Source organism: Dermacentor albipictus, chromosome 3, assembly GCF_038994185.2.
Source record: "Dermacentor albipictus isolate Rhodes 1998 colony chromosome 3, USDA_Dalb.pri_finalv2, whole genome shotgun sequence".
In the NCBI taxonomy this organism is placed as follows: domain Eukaryota; kingdom Metazoa; phylum Arthropoda; class Arachnida; order Ixodida; family Ixodidae; genus Dermacentor; species Dermacentor albipictus.
The window spans coordinates 132,822,136-132,832,959 of record NC_091823.1 but is presented as its reverse complement, the minus strand read 5'-3'; the positions used below and the strand labels follow the sequence as shown (position 1 = coordinate 132,832,959).

The following is a 10,824-nucleotide window of genomic DNA, read 5'->3' as shown; positions in this document are numbered from 1 at the left end:
CTTGAAGGTGTGCAACCAGTTAGACTGGGAATGGTTAGGAGTGAGGGCTAACGGTAAATAGTTCACCAACTTACGGTTTGTAGATGACATTGGCATACTCAGCAACGCTGCAGACTATTTGCAACAAACGTTTGAGGAACTTGTCGAAGAAAGTGTAAGTCTGATTGAGAGTTAGTATGCAGAAGAGAAAAGTAATGTTCCGCAGCCTGGCGAGAAAACGAATGTCATGGTCGGCTGTCAGCCTCTAGAACCTGCTCAGAAATACGTTTATTGAGGTTAATTACTCTTAGGGGCCTCTGATCAAGGAAATTAACAAATATAAAACATTAGCTGGAGAGCTTACGGCAGGCATTACTAAATCATGACCAGGGAGCTTACTGCTAACCATTGCTTTCTACCGTTACTAACGTATGGGGCCGAAACTTGGAAGTTAGCAAAGAAGCTTGGGAAGACGTTGAGGACCGCGCAACGAACGATGGAATGAAAATTATTAGGCATGATGATAATAGACTGGAAGACAGCGATGTGGATTAGAAATCGAACGGGGATAGCTGATATTCTGGTTGACATTATGAGGAAGAAGTCGTGCTGGGCAGACATTGCAATGCGTAAGGGAGAGAACTGCTGGTCTATTGGAGTTGCAAAATGGGTGCTAAGGGAAGGAAAGCACAGTCGAGGACGGCAGAGAATAACGTGGACGTGATGGATTCGGGAAACTTGAAAACACGTGGAACCAGTTGGCACAAGACAGGGGTATTGGAGATCGCTGGAGAAGCTTTCGTCCTGCGATGGACGTCAAAATAAGCTGATGGTGATGATGTGACGACATCCATGCTAGCTTCGCGGCATGTCTTTCATGTTATGTCATGCATGCGTGTCATGCACGTTCTGATAGCTCGATTTGCGTCGATGGCGCGGGGGGGGGGGGGGGGGCTAGTAGCGGCGTAGCCAAGTGGGGCACACCGTGCACTTGTAACGCTCACTCACAGTAAAATTTTTGCTGCTATGGCAATGGCCCCGCTCCTTCACCTTCCACGGGCAATTGGAACCCCCCCCCTCACACGAAAAAATTTTCTGGTTACGCCACTGTGGCGAGGGGGGTGTAAGATTGCTCTAGATCCCTCCCCCTAACTTGTCAACGGAAACGGGGGACGGGAGGGCAGCTGCCGCCGGGCCGCAAACCTTAGGCAGCCCAATTAACGGCTGCATTTCCCTTTGGACGTGAATACTGCATTAATGCCATTACACTGTAGGATTCGTGGCGGTTCGAAGGCATGCGACAATAAAAAAAAACACATACAGCCATCAGAAAGTCTTAGCTTGAGCAGATCTTTGGGAGCTGGGCAAGACTCTCACAAAAGAAAAAAAGCTTGGCACCCCTCTTACAGGCATTGTCAACTCTGGGTCCCACCGCTGACTGTACATTTCCGGTAAAAAAATCACACAGGAACTCCTCTCGGATTTGTCTAAGTGTGCGTAAGCATGCTCTTCATCTTCTTCTACACGCAGCCCATGTCGTTATCAATGTTATGAGACTTGATCCGACAAGTATGAGCGACAGCGCTGCGGCGACACGGGCTGCTCTGGTCGGCAGCGCAAGCAAAGTACTGCAGGTGGCGGGGCCAGGCGCGCTGGTGACGTTCCGTTCGTTTTGAGCCGTTATCGCTCTTTAGCCCTCCTCATCCGCGACGAACCATTATCAACCGTTATCCGGCGGCGGCTGCTTGTGGCACGGCCGCGCGAACCGTATCTTGAAAGCGAACTGCATTGTGGACAGAGTGTGCCCACTGCTGAAAACTTCACGCGCTGTGTTCTCACCGTTTACTTAACAGACAGACGTTAACAGACGCGCGCACACCTATCTTGAAAGTGATCTGCGGAAAGCGCATAGTGCGGCATAAGCTGAAAGCTTCGTGAGCGCAGTGTTCTCGCCGCTTCGGTCGCGTTGAAGCGAAGCTAGCACGAAGGTGAATTCACTCGCTGCTGCGGGTTCTATTTTGAAGGATATCGTGCGGTACGGACTGACGGACGGATGGTTTTTCTTGTTGGGGAAGTATAGAAATGCTTACGTTATAAAAAAAATCGCAGGGTTCGCGAATTTCGCGATAAGAACAAACACCAACCTACTCCCCCGCCCCCCGCTGAGCGATGCCGTCTTGATCGCCCCCTCCCAACCCCGGGAAAAGGGACACTACCTTTCTATATCAGTTGAAGAAAGGATGATGAAGCGTTAACAACGACAATAACGGCCTTTTCGAACGAGTTGTCTTATGGCCTCTGAGATTTGCGCGCGAACCTGGGAGGCCATAATTGGCCGCTTAATAGCATAAAAAGACAAAGATAATGCCAAACGACACAACTAAAAATTCAAACAAAGAACTGATCTTAGCTATACTGTTTGGGGAAAAGAAATAAAAAATTAGACAGCCGCAACACACGCCACTAAAGCCACCACCGCCGGCATAACGCGGAACCAACGGTTGGCAACATTCATTCGCGCGTCATTGCTTCGTTCGCTTCGTCTCCGCAACGGCCGCAACGAGAGCCGCCATCTTCTCGCGCCTAACGTTTTGTATGGCTTTGTTCTCTGCAATCCGCGCACACAGCTCATCGGTGGCTGCACGTCTGCTCGGCGTCGCAATGCAACCTGCGTCATTTTCTGGTGCTCGCGCAATCGGTGTGAAACATGTCGCATGTGAAACGTTTGATAGAAGTGCCTCACGTCCAAGTCAAGCCGCCGTACGGGTGTATGGCTGTGCGCCCCGTTCTCGGAAGCGTCGACGGGTTTCCGGCATGCGGATTTCAGGTACGTGCAAATGCGTTTCGCCGTCCTATTGAGCTCCGGAGCAAAGCGTGCAATATTTCATGTGAAAGATGCAGTGCCCGTGATCATGGTGTGAATTTCGAGCGGCAAACGAGAACTTTGGCACTTAGAGCACACCGCGGCTGCTAAGTCAGCGTGGAAATTGTTTTACGTTACCGTAATATGTTGCTGTCAGTCTAATCTGCGGTTTGTGGACAGCTAGCCCATTGACTTTTGCTTGTGGCAGCGATAGGTATATAAATGGAAGCGATAATAATTTTCGAGAGCAGAGAGTTTTTTCGCTCGATGTTTGGTCGTGTTCATGGCGTTATGAAAGCTAGAAAACTAACTGGCTTGATCGTGCTTAGTTCCAACTCCAAGGAGCGTAACGTTGGTGCTGTATATGTTTGTTTTCGGTGTCACGAGTACCACTTTCATGCTTTTGTTGCATGAGAGTGGTAGCTGCTGCGTGACGTCTGGGTAGAACGCAATAAAAGCAATTTCCTCACTCATACGTATGCAATATGAGGTAACAAAATTTCCAGCGTTTTATTCGGAGCGTAAATATCCAGCATAGTTTAGTAAGAAACTCAAATTCTGTGTTAGCTTAGTAGGCGTGAAACAAGTGAAACTCGCATTCCTTTTTGAATTTTCGCCCAAACTGCACCGCCCCCAGATGCGTCATCGGGTAATTGACAGTAGCTTCGCTACGTGAGTTTTTATGCGCCTATATTGCCCGGTTAAGTATCCTGTTAATTTATGCCGACGCTCGTTCATCTTGATTTTAAGCGGTTACTATCCCCGAGTACCGGACGATGCTAAACTTGTGAGGTGTAGCAAACGCGGGAAATTCAAAGTGGCGTGGCTGCAAGTTCCTGTTTTTACGTTTCTTGCATTCAAAGCCAACAGACACAGTATCACTGATTTATTTCCATTTCTGCTGTACTTGATCAATCTAATGTGACAACTGCATTTGCTCTTTAATGTTCTCCATTTACTGTGTATTCAGCTTGGCTGCCGCCCTCTCTTCAGAGGATGCCGCTGTGATAGCTCTTTCGTATAGCACATGCCTCTAGGCCCTTGTGTTTCAAGGACTCCGGAGAGGCAGCAGTGCTCCAAGTAATTTTACCATCCTATATATTTTCTGTGTTGCATCATTCTTCCACGATGGATTTTAATGTTAATAGTATTCGTCATTAGTCATCGCCATAATTTTATAGCACGTAAATTTTACGCACTTTACAGCGACAATTTTTAGGCCAGTTTACAGCCAAGTCACATCTTCCATAATACATCGTCAACATTACCACTTGTCATGGCGCTCTTTGGCCAAACCTGGCCCTTGCGCCATAAAACACCACACATCATCATCATCAGCTTGGCTGCCAGAAAATGCTTGAATTTCTTTCAGTATCCAAGTGACGAAATATTTCACTGACGGCCGTGTGTGAAACACGCAAGATGACAAAACTGATAGCAAAATGATGAGATATTTCTTTCATAGCGTTTGGACTCGACTTTTGGTGAGGATGTCGATCGACCTTGGGCCTGGTGACAGGACACCCGACATCGCCAAAGTGCAGCCTATCAGTAGAGTGCCCCCGAATGGACCATCAACATCGGAAAATGAAGCAGAGCCAGGTAGGGGTAATTTTTACTTTGGAACAGAATACTGACAGCTGCCTCTTTTTTTAAGAACTAAATAACAAATTTACAAACCAATCCTTTCTCTTTGTGCAGCCTACATAGAATTGTTTTTTGCTTGTTATACAGACCTTCAGAAAGCAGTTCTTCTGAACCCTTTTTGCATGGACAAATAAATAAAGGGGAGCGCACTTTCTGAAGAAATTGATGCACTGAAATGTGCGTTCGACACACAGTGAGATGCAAAATAACCAACTTTAAAGCGGTAAAAAAAATTGAAACATGTTCTAACATCATAACCCGCCTTGGCATACGGATCTAAATATAACAGCAACGGAGGTGCATGCAGAGAAGTGTTTGTAATTGTTTGCAAGATATGTACATTGTCTAAGAAATTGTTTTTATTTACTTGGAGCTTCTTGGTGCCATGGCAGTGCAGTAAAAGCTCAAAATGATGCCCCTGCTCCTAATAAAGCACCTTTAGATATTAAAATGAAATTATGGGCTTTTACATTCCAAAACCTAAAGTTTTGGGAACCTGGCTTCTTTAATGTACACCTGAATCTAAGGGCATAAGCGGTATTGCATTTTACCCTCATTGGAGGGCAGCTGCCATGGCCTAGATTGAAGCTGGGACCAGCATGACTGAGCAGCATGGCATCATAGTAAGTGGGCTATAACACCAGGTCAAAATGAGAAATACTGCTTAGAACTACCAACTTCTTGGCTCACAAGCACTTTGCACTAAGTTGTATGGAGTACTGACAGCGACTGTTTATGTACCAATTTCTTTTTAGGCTGACTCCATTATTAAGGTGTGAAGCTTCAATTAGTCAAAACCAGCCTAAATTACAGAACCAGCTCAAAACACGCACCATGTATAGCTGGATTTGGACATGCAAATGGAGTCAATTCATGTCGCCGAAAATGGAAGTGGCAGTCACACTATTTCTATTTCGTGCATTTTGCCTAGAACATAGTCAATAATAGTTAATCAATTTCTAAAATATTCTTTTCAAAAAGTTTTTTTTCAAACATGAAAGGAGGAGCCAAATGGTGTTCAGGTGCACGAGCGGTTAGTTGCATGGCACTTCTTGCATGTGTTCACTGGCTTCTTTCAAGCTTGAAAAGAAAAATTTGTTGCACCTACTGAGCAGTAGAAAGCTGGATTGGGAATTTTTCAGGATGCTCTACAATTTTCGCACTGACACTTTTGCTTTGAATAAAATATTTGAGCAGGTAAATAATTGTTACTACCTAATTACCTAATTAGGAAAAATGCAAGAATTGGTTTCACTTCCTCAAAACGATGACAAACGATATTACCTTGGTACTGTCCAGCTACGTGGCACTTGTACTTATTTAAAGTTTGCGCATGTCATACAGACCACCTGGCAATTACAAGGCATATATAGAAGTGGCTAAGTTGTGTGAGCCAGCCATGTGTAGCGAATCATGAGAAACAGCCATGTTTCTTTGACTTAAGGGCATGATAAGATTTACATGCTCGACACCTTGTATCAGTGTGCTCTAGGCCTGTTCGTAATTTAGCTGCTACATAAACGATATTTCTCCACGTGTAAGCTCATATGCATCTTTCAAGTATATTGCCTCATGTGTCCAAAATAGACCATCTTCGCACTTCCTTCATTATGTCATCTGTTGCTGTGCTAAATTTTTAACATGCAACTGCACAAATTTTCATCTAGTTTTCGTATTTCCTCCTTGTTTGGTGGCTTTATTTCTGAACAAGATGTTTTCGGTAAACCCTGTTCCACACAGCACTACACAGCATTTCTGCCTTGAGTGGGAATTTTTTTTTTCAGATTGACATTAATACACGTTGCCTGGGCAATATAAGGCATTCTACATAACACGGCCCTGCAATAATGTTTTATATTGCATTCCAGCATCATGCAAAACTGTTTACTTACCAGATTAGAATATGTATAAATGTTGGAAGTAACAGAACTGGAAGAAGCCAGCAGATAATGAGGATATAGCTTAAAAGGACGTCTTGTTGGGCGAGTTGGTCACAATTCATCTTGGCTACTAGGCGCGAAAACACACACGACACAAGGAAGGGGACGGGACAGAGCGCTCTGTCCCGTCCCCTTCCTTGTGTCGTGTGTGTTTTCGCGCCTAGTAGCCAAGATAATGAGGCCAAGGAAAGCATACAGGAACATGTTTTAAGTTTTTTATATGAAGTATAGAAACGATAAATTCTAGGTAAGTGAAAGTGGATTAAAAGATATTCACCTGTGGGTGGGGAACGGACCCATAACCTTCGCATTACGCATGTGATATACTAACCACTGTGGTACTACGGCCGTGTTCGAGCGTCGACAATCTGAGGGGCCATTGTGGATGGTTGAATGCTGCCTCGGTGGCACAGTGGTTAGTGCAACGCATGCCTAATGCAAAGGCTGTAGGTTCGTTCTACCCCCATGCCTGGTTGTTTTTTTTGACCATTTTCATTTCCCTTTATCATTTCTACATTTAAATAGAAAATTACAAATAAGTTTCCACGTGCCTTCCCTGGCATCTTCCAGCTGTCATTCAGAAAAATTTTGACCCTCAGTATCCTTTCTTCTCGTTTCGAAGAACAGGAGCTTCATTTTAAAAATAATGAATTCACCTTGTTCAGCATCTCAGTGTGGTCTCAAATCTTATCACAGCATGTGTATTACTAAGTGAAGTTTTTGTCAAGATGATGATATAGCATGGGACCTAATTAGTAGCCTTTGTGTACAGATATATGACTAATTTAATAAATAGGCGGATTTTAAGAAGCACTTCTAACATGGTCTGAGCATGTGTTTAAAAAAACTAATCTAGCATGATTTCAGGCATAACTGTTGCCCCTGAAAAATATTTGGATCATCTGCATTGGCATTGTTTTTAGAGAGCACCAATACTGCTTTGATAGAAGTAGCCTCGTGGAACATGAAGCATCGCTTCTTGCTGAGTCAAGGAAATATTATCTACATATCTGAGGTGCATGTGTCATATGCTCGAATGCTGTTTAAAGGCTGCTAATAAGAAAATTGCTTGACTTGCCTTCCAGAGATTGCTTCAGTAGTCTATGTTACTCGATCATAAACAATTTACCATAGTGAACATTCATCACAGTTGGCTTTGCAATGGTTATGCAAAATACCACAATTGCCTACTAGACATGTGACTGCACTAAAACTTGGAATTAATGACCAGTAAGATTTATGGGACAGCAAAACTTAGTTTATTACTCCTGTTTCTGCCATAGTTTCTTACAGTAATTACTAGAGGGAATTCTGGTGCTGGAGTCGCACCACCATGGGAATCATGGGAAGCACATGGATTTGTCTGATATTCGTGCTTGTGAATTCAGACGTTCTTGTGGCTTCGTATATTATACGCTATATAAATCTTATTGTCGTAAATTTCAGCGCAGTCTATACTCTTCGAAGTGCAGAAGACGGCGCCAACATGCGCAATTGCTATTAATTGCAACGATTGAGCTTGTCCAGGTGGCCAAATCGAAAGGCGCCGAGCGTCTTAAGGCGCTGGTATGCCCGAAATGAATTAATCAGGGCGTTGCACTCGCTTGTCGTTACATGCCTCCGTGGCTTAATGGTTTCGATCAGACTTCTGTTCTAGAGTTCCTGTGTTTGAATCCTGTCGTCGGATGATTTTAATGTTTATTTATTTATTACACAGTATATTGTTGAAAATGACTAGTTTACAAAGTCACAAAGCCGTTTGAAGCCAAACAGACGAAGTTTAGGCAAATCCATATACTTCCCATAATTTCCATGCTGGTACAGCCGTTCCTGTTTGATCTCCTGTGGACACTAACGTCGGAGTTCCCTCTAGTAATTATTGTATGAAACTCTTATTTCTGCACCTTGCTCGTGCAGAAGCGGCACCACACCTGCTGCGTAAACATGCACTACCTTTCGGCCAAGTGCAGTGAATGCTGTGAACTCGCCCTGTACAAAGCCTGCACTAAGTAAAACAAATCACAACATGCAGTTGCTGCCACGTTGAACTGGTGGAATGAGTAGTGAAATGCAGCACCTCCTTAACTAGTTCAGAAAGTGCAGGTTATTCAAGTGGAGATTATATGGTAACAGAAGTTGAGTGATTCTGCATTACATTCACGAAATATACTTCATGATACTTTTCCATTTATTTCCTCAGTTATTAAGAATCCCTTTTGCATTGTTGGACAAAACTACAGAATGCCAACATATTTTCTAGCATTCACTGGTAGCAAACATGTCAAAACTTGTTCTAGTTTCTGGATTGCCTCTTTAGCCGTTAACCCCCAAGTTAATTCCGGAAAAATGTACCGAATTTTTTACGTACTCAATTTTTCGGTGTCATTCTCATTCTAAAAATATATTACTTCATTGGTCTCTGGTTAGAAATAACACAAAAAGAGGAGCTGCTCTTGCGGGCAGCTTTCCCTCAATGCCGGCTGTAACTCATCTTTGACAATAAGAGCAGCGTAACATCGGGCAGAAAGAGTGCGACTCGTCATTGGCCATATTGGTACTGCCTCCAGTCACTAGTACAGCTTGGGATCAATGGTTAAATGTTGCGACTTTGTTGCTGCCCAATTTTAATTCTGCAGCTGTTACACTTGGGTGTAGCGTGTGTATGTACGTGTGCATGCATTAAAATGATTTCACACTAGAGCAAAGCAACTGTAGTGCAGAGAGGCATTAGTTATCTTTATATGTTTGCTTTGTAAAGATGCACTAAGTTTATCTTTTGCAGTATAGACTTGGCGCTCATTGGCCAAAGATGCCCTTGTGCTACTAAAACCTATCAATTAATTCGCTTTCAGTCTGTGAGTTTTAATTTGTTTTTCTTGAACTGTGCAACTCCCACTCACTGGACTGCATGTCATCTGAGGTGTTCCTTTTTCAATCAAGAATGTTGAGGTTGTGTTTGTGTAACTCGATTTCTTGCCTCAAACGAGCTTGTGCAAACTGACCAAGCTGATAATTCTACCTGCTTATATATTAAATATGTTGCGGTTATGAACCCTCATAATGAATGACACAAAGTATAAAAATTTCATCTAATAAAACAATTTAATGAAATTTTTCATGTTTCTCGTGTTCATGTTCACTTCTCTACTCTAGTGTCCTGTCTGCATGCCTCACCTCTTTTTTTGCATATTAAATATCGTATAAACTTAACCATGCTTTTTTACCACAATGCAGGGGGAAAAGGTTCCGGTAACACCATGCATTCAGTATGGTGGCCCAGATGTGCATGCAAGCAACCTCCTTCATGTGGACCAAGAACTACTCTGCAGTGTCTCGCAGACTTCCATGCGAAGCCCTCAACATTCTCGTCTCAGTGGAATGGCTGCTCATCTATCTGCGTGTCCATCACCAAGACGGCCAGTTGTAAAGCTCTTGTACCCGTTTAAGAAAGCTTAATGATTGTTTTATTTAGTTTTCACGGTTGGCCGTAGAATCTTAACATTGTTGATGTTTCTAACATTTTTACCTGGCACAAAGTGGTGCAATAACTTTAAACCAGTGTAATGTATTTAAATCATGCTCACTCTAATGCCTATCTGGTTTTGTTTGTGTTTAAGAAATTTGAATGTCTGATGAGGTAACGGCTTTTGAATTTGTCATCGTGGCTCGTTTCAATGAGCTGCTAGGAAATAAGACGCAAAACTTATCACACGCCAGTTGTAGAATTTTTATTTTCATGACTAGAGTATACACGTTTCAAAAGATGGAAAGTGTGGAAAAAGCCTCAAGAACATAATCATCCTAGGATTGTCATGTCCTTACAACTCTGCAATGACTAATGCCTCATACATCTTGGGAGCACATTGGTCGCAATGGCTACAGGTATACTTGATAAGAGAATAGCTTGCACTCAGATTTGCGATTTGCCACGCAGTTGATGGCTGATGGCTTTTGTTTGCCGTCTTCATCTTACTACTATGTATTCAATATTCATTTAGATGTGCTGCGGTTTTTTGCAGTCACCTATATATATATATATATATATATATATATATATATATATATATATATATATATATATATATATATATATATATATACTTCGTTTCAATAAAAATTTAGTTGAGAGTTAGCGCTCATCCTGTCTGCTTCTAGTCTGTGTCCGTGTCACTTCGCGCTACAATCCAAGATCATGTTACTGTACTAACTCGCACAACTTTCTATCCTGGTGTTAAAGACACACTCAGACTTGTTCTTACTTATGTGACCGGTTATTTTTGTGCTTTATAATAAGATGCAGTGCTTTTCGAATGAAAACATGTAATAAATAGTTCGTAGTCAGGCTACTTAAAAAAACTGTTCTGCTTAAAATTTAATTGAGCAAGCCTGTGCCCA

At 42.9% G+C, this 10,824-nt stretch overlaps 1 long non-coding RNA gene across 1 annotated transcript; it reads left to right on the top strand.

The window, feature by feature from the left end:
• The first annotated feature begins 2,473 nt into the window (after positions 1-2,473).
• On the top strand, positions 2,474-10,432 carry LOC139057921 (uncharacterized). The gene is made up of 3 exons (XR_011513094.1): positions 2,474-2,806; positions 4,308-4,444; positions 9,664-10,432. It is a non-coding gene; the product is annotated as an uncharacterized lncRNA (long non-coding RNA).
• Positions 10,433-10,824: the final 392 nt, after the last annotated feature.